Raw genomic sequence first — 11,933 nt, forward strand, 5'->3', positions numbered from 1 at the left:
CTTGAATGGAAATTTTGAGAAACCCCACATGTCCAAAAAATTAAACTTTTCAAGAGACACAAAAAATGTTCCAGATTTTAAAATTGTGCCGAAACTCCATTTTTCTTCTCAGTTTTTGTTAAAATAAATGTAGAGGGAAGAATGCCAATGCACCATAGACAATCTCATTTTCTTGGCGGTAAGTTAAAATTTATGTAATAAATAAGTGGGTTTTCTCAGCGTTTTGAATGAGAGGTCGTGTGGTGAGGGCCTTCCGGCATGTAGACTTGATCGTCTAGTGCAAGTCTTTTTAGGTGAAGCCACTTCGGTGAATTGTGCATTGATGAGAAGGAAATGGAGATGATGATGATGGTGACAAAAACACCCAGTCCCTGAGCAGAGAAAATCTCCAACCCAGCCAGTTGGATATTCAACTTAAAAGCTTTTTAAATATGTAGTTATGTCATTCCTAAAGCAGAAATCCATCAAGATGTGTAATGGTGTTGAAACATTTGAAGTAATGAATTTTTTTGTGAGTGATCCTCTTCCTTCTGACAATTACACAAGGATACTTTACACAAAATATGTGGACTCCACAAATCTGCACACTTTTCCAAAAAAAAAAAAGTGAGCAACATTTATTTTACATAGGGTATCCCAGAAAGAAGGATCAATATTCTGGGATATTACAAGAACAATCAACTGCAGCAAAACAGACTGTACCTTAAGAGCTATGAGCACTTGTTCAGTAGAAGTGATGTTTCATAGTACTGAAGATGAACAAGTCTTCACATAGCTCTTAAAATGTGCACTTTAGACCCAATGTTCACTGGACTCTCATACCCTTTGAATGATCATTCTAGTACATTCCTGAATACTGACCATTCCTCCTGGGACACCCTGGCACAGTTATTGTTTCTTCCTTTACCTTAGCCATAAAACTACATTATTGTAAATGTGAATTACATTACATTTAGACCAATCTTCTACATAGGTATGGTGATGTTGCAGCTCTGCATTCCATGACAGTAGTGTCCAATCTGCATTATTCTTCACATATTTCCAAATTAGATGTTCTCAAATATTTGAAAACAACCAGTGCAGTCTTTTATGTTGATCTGCATTTTGAGCACAGTTTTGTAATCTGTTATGGAATTGTGTCATATACATGCTTCACAATGCTATAATTTTCATACTAATGTGTATTATCTCACTTTGATAATATATGATCACAAGGGCAACAAATACGCAGCACATGCAGAATATTCCCACTGAATGCAATGGTGGTTGTCTGCAATTAGGAGTGAGTAACAGTGTTCAATGCAGATCTTTCTTATAGAGGTGTGATACACAATGTCATCATATTCGTAGTACACATATTCTTATGCTAAAATGTAACTACTGTATCTCTGTTAAGCCATCTTGCATTCCAGTGCAGACACTTACCAAAGCACATTCAGTGTGACTGTGCCGGAAACTATCGTGATACTGTATTGTTAATGAAGATAATTGTTTTCTGTGGTGTTGAAAGTACTTACCTTACAATGGGTGGTACCCAAGAGCCACCACTGTATATGTAGGCTGGGGTGGTTGTAATCGAGTTTAGGAATCAATTCTGGCACTGGAGTTCAGAACAACTCTTACATACTAGTGAAGAATACCACTGACAAGTCCTTGCCAAGGCAGGAATAGGGCATGTACTAAATGGAAACATTTAATTACACAGAAACATGAGTGGGTGTTAAGAAAATAGTGAAGAGCTTACCTGAGTTGTTCCAAAGTTCCCAAAACCCCCAATATTTCAAAAATGTTCTGTACTTCTGACCTAATACACTGGGCACAATGGAATGCATGGTGGTGTTTGTTTATCTTCACTTACTTCACAGTAAATAGTCCAGCCGTGACAAAGGCGAAAGCACTTGCCACGTCATGGTTCTATGATCCTACACCAGCAGCTGTCTGTCGCATACGCTGTGATGAACATGACTTTGCAAAATCACTGGCAGAAAGGGTTCAATGGAACAGCTCACACTATACGAAGGAGATTGAAAAACTAGTATGTGGAAAAATGCTGCGGGAGATATAGAATAGAGGCAAAACCAGAAAATGATTAAAATGGAAAGTCGCGTGTTTTAGGTAGTTAAATGGAATGCCTCTCTGCTCACATTGTAAATGAGGCTTGTGGATAATGAAACAATCACAGTTGCTTATTGACTTGCTGTACTCAAGAAAAATGGGAAAAATTAAGTAGCAGTAACCAATAAAGCACAGTTTTTACCACAAGAAAATGAAGCAAGCTGACTAGAGTTTGGAGTAATAGACTTTTTAGCACAGTAAATTTAAAATTCAGAATAAGTCTGCCCCAAATTTCGTATGGCGATAGAAATATTTGCTTCCCCATAGATGGAAGAAGGAGTTTATGGATGTGGAGTGAGATCTGACCACACACTGATTATGTTTGCTAAATTTTAAGCAAGGTTTTGGTTCAGTATGTAAAGAGTATTTATACCAGAGCAGATTTGACATACTATGATGGAAGCTTACAGAAATACTTCCTTGATTATTATGAGTAACATTTACATTCTGAAGACCTAATTAAAACTGAATTGTGTATCACCAACTGCACACAAGTCATCAGTTTCAATGAATGAAAAATGTATACATAATATGACCAAAATATGAGTACAGAATATGAGAAAAATATCAAACATTAAGAGGATAGTAATAGTACTGATGTTTGTCAGATATCCAAGTGACAGAAATGTCACAAAAACTGACAATGGGAGATCAGCAGCACTCATTAGGGGACAGAGAAGATGGTGATTGGCTGGCATAAATCATCAATACTAAGTATTTCTGCATTAAATTTGTACTCCAGATGTGCATGCACGTTAGTGAGGATGAAATGAGTGGGAAACAAGCAGACCAAGGCAGAGAATACATGACTAACTGTAATATGGTGCCTCATTTCAATCTTTGTACCAACATTGAAATGATAGATATTGGGATAAGTGATCACACAACAGAAAAGCAACTACAATCTCTTAATAGTGGAAAGGCATCAGGAGCCTTCTACAAAGATTATGCACAAGAACTAGCTTCCCTTCTAGCAGCAGTTTATTTGTAGGTACTGGAGCAATGAAGGATCCTCCCTAGTGACTGGAGAAGAGTGCAGGTCATTCTTGTTTTCAAGGAGGATCATAGGACATATGCACATAATTATAGGCCTGTATCGCTGACATCAAAGTGTTTTAGAATTATGGGAAAAGTTAGATGCTCATGTATTATGATGTTTTTGGAGAACAAAAATCTTCTCAAAAATCAACACATTTTCCGCAATCTTGCAAAACTCATCTTGCTCTGTTCCTCCAAGTTTCACAGTGCTGCAGACATGAGTGGTCAGGCTGATGCTATGTTCCTAGAATTCAGAAAGGAATTTGACACTGTCCCACACTGCCATTTAATGAAAAGATATGAGCTTACTGATTTTCTGACCAGATTTCAACTGGATTCAAGACTTCCTGGCAGAGAGAACTCAATACATCACTCTTAATTTTAAAAAAAAACAACAGATATAAAGGTAATTGTACAAATGATCTAATAGAAAATGTTGGAAGCTCCATGAGGTCGCAGATGATGCAACCATCTGCAAGAAGGTAGCAATGCCAGAAGACAGCAGCAATTTGCAGAGGGACTAGAGGATTGATAAATGATGTGGGGACTGGCAGTTGACTATGAAGTAAATAAATATATTGAGCATACACACGAGAAGAAGTCCACTACTGTACAACTACACCATTGATGACAAACCGCTGGAAACAGTACCCGCCATAAAATATCTATGGGTAACCATCCAGAGCGACCTTAACTGGAGTGATCACATAAAACAAATATTAGAAAAGGAGATGCTAGATGAAGATTCATAGGAATAATCCTATGGAAACATAATTCATCCATGAAAGAAGTGGCTTACAAAACAATAATTTAACTGATATCTATTATTGCTCATCATTCTTGGAACCTTACCAAGTAGGTCTAATAGAAAAGATAAGAGAAGATCCAACAAACAGCAAGGCGTTTCATCACAGGGTCGGTTCAGTCAGCACAAGAGTGTTACAGAGATGCTAACAAGCTCCAGTGGCAGATGCTACAAGAAAGGTGATGTGCATCATGGAGTGATTTACATTGAAATTACGAGAGAGCACATTCCAGGAAGAGTTTGACAATTTATTATTTCCCCACACATTCATGTTGTGAAATGAGCACAACGCGAAAATTAGAGCCAATACAAAGTTCTACCGACACTCATTCTTCTCACATGCCATTTGCAAATGGAAATGGAGGCCAGATGGAGGTAAGAAATACAGGGCAAGTCCAAAGTCCTTGGACACCTTCATAAGTTGGAAGATTAAAGGGAAAATTGAAATGTGATGATGGGAACATAGGTTTGTCGTGGGGCTGCAACTTTTGAAGTGAATGTCATTCATGGCCGCCATCTTGAAATCCGCCATTTTGGATTCAAGTCATTTTTTTTTTTTAATGGGAAGGTTTTTTTTTTAACTGATCTTTATTTGTAACTAAATTTTTTATGTTTGCTGCCAAATTATTGAAGATGAGTGTTCCTGAGTAGTGGACCCCTCTTTGAACTAAAGTAAGTGCTTTTAAGTCCTTGTGCAGATCATTTTTGTTCCTGGTATTGTATATATCAACTGAGCTGTTTGTTGGAAAAAGAGATATATTATTTAGGACAAATTTCATTCAGGAGTAAATATACTGAGAGGCAGTAGTTAGTATACCCAGTTCTTTGAAGAGGTTTCTACAGGACGACCGTGAATTTACTCCACAAGTAATACGTATTACACGCTTCTGGACTCTGAAAAATGTTGTTTGACTTGAAGAGTTACCCCAAAATATTATACCATTATGGAATGAAAGTAGGCAAAGTATGCAAGCTTTTTCATTTTTATGTCACCTATGTCTGCTAACACTCGAATTGCAAATACAGATTTGTTAAGGCGTTTCTGCAGTTCTGTGGTGTGCTCCTCCCAACTGAATTTATTATCAAGTTGTAATCCCAGGAATATAATACTGTCAACCTCTTCTATCTTCTCTTCTTCATACTTTATGCATATGCTGGGTGGGAACCTCTTACAGGTTCTGAATTGCATATAGTCAGTCTTTTCGAAGTTTAATGTCAGTGAGTTGGCTTTAAACCATTTATTAATATCCATGAAAATATCATTAGCTGATCTTTCTAGAACTACATTTGACATACTATTTATTGCAATACTTGTGTCATCTGCAAACGAAACGAACTCTGCATCTGACACTGTAACTTATGAGAGATCATTAATGTACACAAGAAAAAGCAATGGCCCTAAGATAGATCCTTGTGGGACACCACATGTAATTTCTTCCCATTCTGATGATGACTGATGACTTAATTCACTAGTCCCTTGCACTGACACCCTTTGTTTCCTGTTAGCGAGGTATGACTTGAACCATTTTGCAGCACTGCCCATGACATCATAGAATTCTAATTTATTTAAAAGGATGTTGTAGTTCATACAGTCAAATGCCTTTGACTGCTCAGAAAAAACCTGCTGCTTGTAACTTGTTATTTAATGAATTAAGTACATTTTCACTGTAGGTGTAAATAGCCTTCTCGATATCAGAACCTTCAAAAATCCAAACTGATTCTTGATAAAATGTTATTTGTGGTCAGATGGTTGAGAAGCTGCCTGTACATTACTTTTTCTAAAATTTTTGAGAATGCTGGTAAAAGTGAAATCGGTCTGTAGTTTGATGGTATCTCTTTATTCCCTTTCTTGAATAGAGGCTTAACATCTGCATATTTTAGCCAGTCAGGAAATGTCCCAGTTATAATTGACTGGTTACACAAGTAACTTGTACTAAACTCACAAGAACATGCCTTAATTAACTTTGTTGATATTTCATCATAACCAGTAGAATGCTTTCTTTTTAAAGGTTTTATTATGGAAGTTATTTCTTTTCGTGAAGTGAGTGACATATTCATGTACCTGAAGCTATTTGTAAAGGCTAGTTTCAGATATTCAAGGGCATTATTTACTGATCCTGACAATCCCATTCTATCAGTAACGGATATAAAGTATTTGTTAAATAGATTTGCCACACTATGCCCATCGGTTACTAATGTGTCGTCTACCCTTAATGCTATTTGCTCCTGTTCCTTTCTGGTTCTATCAGTCTCCTCTTTCACTATATCCCATATTGCTTTGATTTTGTTCCCTGACATTGCTATCTTCTTCTCGTAGTGCATTTGTTTAGATGTGTGAATTACTTTTTTAAATATTTTACAGTATTCCTTGTATTTAGCTAAATCATCAGCATTGGAGCTATTCTTGGTCGACAGATACATTCTCCTTTTTGTCTTACAGGAAATCTTTATTCCTTGTGTAGTCCATGGTTTTATTATACAGTTCTATTTAATTTGAGTAACTTTTAGAGGAAAACAGTTTTCAAACATGGTACTGACATTGTTCATGAATGTGTTATATTTTCATTCATGTCATGTGCACTATAAACATCTTTCCAGTTCATATCTTTGAGCAGTTTTCTAAAACACTCAAGTTTTGGTTGACTGACTACTCTCCTGTACTCAGATTTAGCAGTCTTGATAATCTGCTTAGAATTTACATCTAAAACAAGGAGCTGCATGTCATGACCTGATAGTCCATTTATTACAGGTTTTATGATATGATTTTGTTCCTTTGATTTGTCTATAGAAATGTTATCAATGGCTGTCCTTGAGGATTTAGTGATCCTAGTTGGAAAGTTTACAGTGTGAGTTAGAATGAAAGACAACATTACTAACTGCAGTAAATGTTTACTGGAAGATTGCATTAAAAAATCTGTATTAAAGTTACCAGTAATCAAAATTTCTTTGTTTCTTCCTGTTAAATAACCCAAAAGAGCTTCTAGATGATTTATGAATAAATTATAATTTCCTGCAGGTGCTTGGTAAATAGTTACTATTCCATAGGATCTGTTATGGAACTCTACTTCTGTTGCACATGCTTCTAGATGCTGCTCTAAACAGAATTTATTAATGTCAATGTTCTTGAATTTATGGCAGTTTTAAATAAATGTGGCAACTCCTCCTCCATCCATATATGTGCATGACACATCAAATAACATTCGCTTGAGCTCTGGAATTGAGTGGTGTAATTTGTTTTTGTCTATCTTGTACAGTTTAGAAGTTATTAATGTTCAAAGTTACCTTGATACCGACCCATGTCTCTCTTTGTTCCGGGTGATCAAAAATGGGTCTGACCTGTGAACAGAAGATCGAAATTATCCTTATATCAGGGGAACGCAAATACCGAACAATAGCAGCGGACTACAACAGACAGCACCCAGACAGAGAACCGGTATTGCACAGCACGGTGGCTCACACGATCAGCAAATTCCGGGAGACGGCCTCTGTTCACGATAGGGCATGTAGTGGGCGACCAAGGACTGCCACCAATGAGGAAACTGCAACTGTGGGTGTTGCTTAATTTGTGAAAATTTCTTAACGAAGTACCCACCGTGTGGCCCTAGCATGTGCAATGAGCCAAACCTCCGTTGTCCAGATATTGCACACCAATATGTGGCATCCTTATAAGCTGCACAGCAACGTCGACTTAATGAGGATGACCCTGATCACTGGTTGGAGTTCTGCCTGTGGGCTACTGAACAACATGAACTGGATCCGGGGGGGGGTTAATTGACATAATTGTCGATACTGGAGTGATGCAAAGCCGAACTGGGTTGCTCCAATTTGAGAACATAGTCCAGCGAAGGTGATGGTGTGGTGTGGCATGTGGGACACCCGCATCATTGGTCATTTTTCATTTACAACACCTTAACTGCACCACAGTATCTGATGCTGCTGCAGGACCTTGTGTTCCCTTTCACACTGAATGCTGACGGCATTTTTCCATCTTATTTTCAGCACGATGTATTTTACACATATTTAACATACTTTAGTTGTTTTTGTACACATATTTCGTGAATTTCACCTTGCAGTTTTGTTAGCACACAGCTCAATATTTACGGTGGTCCTTAGACATCAAACCCATGGCAAACATGCTGTTCGTCAAGTGTGTGCTTGTCAAGCAAGTGCACAGATGTTCAAACAAACCATCAAGTCTTTCCTGTAAACAGTTTGCCATGCCTAAAGTGCTGAGTAGCTGGTCTTGGCTGCACTGTCATAACTCCTCTCATGCATATCCCCCCCCCCCCCCCCCCCCCCCCCCCCCACACACACACACACACACGCCAAAGGCACATATTAAACTCATCGATCAAAAGTTAATAAATGGCTTCACTTGAAATTTGAGTTTATTGCTGACAAATTCTCATTTGTACATTGAAAATGATTACCAATGCAGATAAAGATTATATTGTATTGTATTGTATTGGCTGTAGCACAGTGCATGAAAGACGACGACACCGATGGCCCAAGGAATCGGTGAAATTGCTGTCTGAAATGTTACTCACTGAACCTGACAATTACAGACACTTACCATGAATGGACAATCAGATTTTTAATGACATGCTGGAATTATTTCGCCCACATGTTGAGAAGAAGGCACTACATCAACAGAGATAGAAACTCCGCGTGATCTTTCTTTTTTCCACATGCTCATTGGTACAGTGCAGTATCTTACTTGATATGCTTTTTGTTTTTTATTTTGAGTGTTGTGTGAATAACATGCAGTATGGAGTTTATTGTTGCTAGTGTTCACAACAAAAGTTTGACAGTGAAACTGTTTTAGAGGAGCAATAGGGAGCTCTCCCTCTATCACTTCTGTCATTTTTCTAGTGACAATAGAACTTTTATTTTCGACCATGTATTCATTGCTGTGTATCGACCACAACTCTGTAAATTCTCTGTAAAGGGAAATAAATTGTATCTGTGTATGTGCAGATGGATATGTGTGTAAGTGCGAGTGTATACCTGTCCTTTCTTCCCCCTAAGGTAAGTCTTTCCGCTCCCGGGATTGGAATGACTCCTTACCCTCTCCCTTAAAACCCACATCCTTTCATCTTTCCCTCTCCTTCCCTCTTTCCTGATGAAGCAACCGTTTGTTGCGAAAGCTTGAATTTTGTGTGTGTGTTTGTGTTTATTTGTGTGTCTGTCGACCTGCCAGCGCTTTTGTTTGGTAAGTCTCATCATCTTTGTTTTTAGATATATTTTTCCCACGTGGAATGTTTCCCTCTATTATATTCATATCATGAAATAAATTTTAAGGTATATTCCTTCTCAGTCACAAAAGACATTTCAGAAAATGCAGTTTTCACTACTTGCTTTCATAAAGAAGAGTCACTGGCATAAACATCAACACACATGCAGTCATAGGTGATTAATTAACTGGAGGATGACTGACCCATCACAGCTGTCAAGCATGTCTGTCAATCCACAGCTTCAAGAAGCATGGGGTAGGGGGTGAAGTCTTGTGAATTATGATCATATTCCTCATCATTTGAGTTGTAACACCTATATCGATTAGGAGTAGGTTTATTTTAAGTACCTGTGTATCTGCAATTTATGAAGTGTGCATTCTGTGTTGTTTGAACTCCTTGATGTATGGCAAGAAAATTAAGAGTTTTGTAATGTATATGTGAGAAAAGCAAAAGAATATGTTGAAATTTTAAGTTATTGTAATACGAATATGTTCATGAAAGAAGTATGTTTGTTAAAAGCTGGTTCATGCTTAGGGCACTTACACTTGTAACAACGAAAGTGGCATGGCGTGATGTGAAAGGTGGTTTTGGCGGTGAGTGGCTCCTCTGTGTGAATGGCACGAAGTGTGTGGCAAGCCTTAGCACAGTACACCTCGACGGTGCTAAGAGAGACAATTGGAAGCAGCTTTATAAAGGATTGCCTCGAATGTGGATCTGGCTATTATTTGGTATTCACGGAATAATGGAATAGCTTTAATATGTTGAAAATCTGACACCAAGAAGAGATTTTATGAAGCATTCGCACATCAAGAGTTGTGTGTACAGTTTGCCGCCATTTCACCTGCCACTAATCTTCACCATTGCTTCACAGACTTCATACATTCAGTTATGTGATGTATATTGGCATGGACCAGTTAATTTGTGTTCTGTTTCAATAATAGTCACATAAAACTTCAATTAGTGTTCGAAACCATAACTTCAATCCTGATCACGAACCTACACCGAGTCCTCACCTAAGTGCTACTAAAACTGAGTATCCTGATTTAAATGAACAATTCTGGCATTCATGTGTTTAAAAGTGTTTTTTGTCTAAAGTAAAAGGAGTAGCAAAAGTTGAAGTAAGAGTAAAATTTGGATGCTTTGTTTATGGACTAATCCAAGTAAAATTGTTAAGGTAGGAAGTTTATGTAGAAAAATTTAAAGATCAATCAATACGAAAGTGAAAACTGTAATTATTTAATGGCTAAAAGTTGGATAGGCTTTTGCTAAAGTATCCTTAGTTTATTATAAAATATAGTTTTTGTAGGATTACAGTGCAAGATTGTGTAAATATTATGGCCAAGAATATGTGCTTCACAGGTGATTAAAGTACAAATACATATAAATCTTTAATGAACCAATTTGTGGTAGTACTATTAGAAGTGAAGTTAAGCACATTTTCTAAGATAGTGTGTCGTTTTGTTACCTATCATGAATGGTTCCTTTTGAAGCTAATTAAGCCCAGTGTTGCATTTTATTACTTTCCATAGTAATTTAAGTAAATTACTACCTTTTAGAGATATTTTTTTACTTTTGTAATAATCAAAGAACCTTGGCTAATGAAACTATACCAATTTATGGGTCCCCATCATATTGTCCTCCTATTAAGAAAAAAAAGACCTATTACTGTTACTAAGTAAAACAGCTATATGCAAGATGTTATTCGTGTTTATTTATGTTAGTCAAGATAGAAGTACCTCATATCCAAAATTAGTTCTGCACTTCATGCAGTGATGTTTCAGTATTTTGATTAAGTGATGCTATTGATTGTGGCTGTCATTAGTATGAGCTTGGTGCAATTTTGCTCCCCATAATTTACTGGCGTGTGTGTTATTGGTAACTGCTCCTACACACAGTACAGAGTGCAGTGTGTCAGTTTGTATCCTGTTTGCTATTCAAAGGGAAATCTCAACACAAGTAACTTCAATAACTAATATCCAATTTTCTCAAATATATATTTCCAAATCAATGTGCCTAATTAGGCTGGCAACTGTTTATTTTTTTCATTCACTTATAATTAATTTTACCACTTATGTTAACTGCCAAGTTTAAGGCCCGTTTGGTTTTACTGTTGGCTGCACAAAATTCGAAATTATAGTCCCGATACCCTCTTCCATTATACACACGGATATACTTTGAAATCCTCTCAGAGGGTAACATTAGCCTGTTTCACGGCACGTTAATATTATATGTAGCTTCTCCCATGACAGAACTAAAGGTTCAATTATTAGGAAGTAGTGTTATAGAGTGATGCATGCAATGCAGGTTAGATCATCTATGGGTTACTTATGATGTCATTATCTCTGAACTGTGGGTCTTAAATTGATGTAATTTTGCTGGTACATTCAGTGGTATATGTGAATACTATCTGCAAAATGTGTTGCAAATAGAGTTGGTAGTAAGGAGTAATAAATTAAAATGAATTTTACTGCATGAACAGCAAAAATGTAGTGATAAAACTTTTTCCTGTCACCAATTTGTGGGTGGTGTCAGGAACAGGAAGTCTCTAAAGATGTATGTGTAAAGTTTGTTGCACGACATTAAGTGCTCTCACTCTCAAATACTGGATGAGTATAGTCTGGATATTTGTGTGTCACGAGTTACAGGTCAGTTGCGAAAGCTAGATTTTTGCGTGTATGTTTGTGTTTGTTTGTGTGTCTATCGACCTGCCAGCGCTTTTGTTTGGTAAGTCTCATCATCTT

The sequence above is a fragment of the Schistocerca cancellata genome, chromosome 1 (assembly GCF_023864275.1).
Source record: "Schistocerca cancellata isolate TAMUIC-IGC-003103 chromosome 1, iqSchCanc2.1, whole genome shotgun sequence".
Taxonomy (NCBI): Eukaryota; Metazoa; Arthropoda; class Insecta; order Orthoptera; family Acrididae; genus Schistocerca; species Schistocerca cancellata.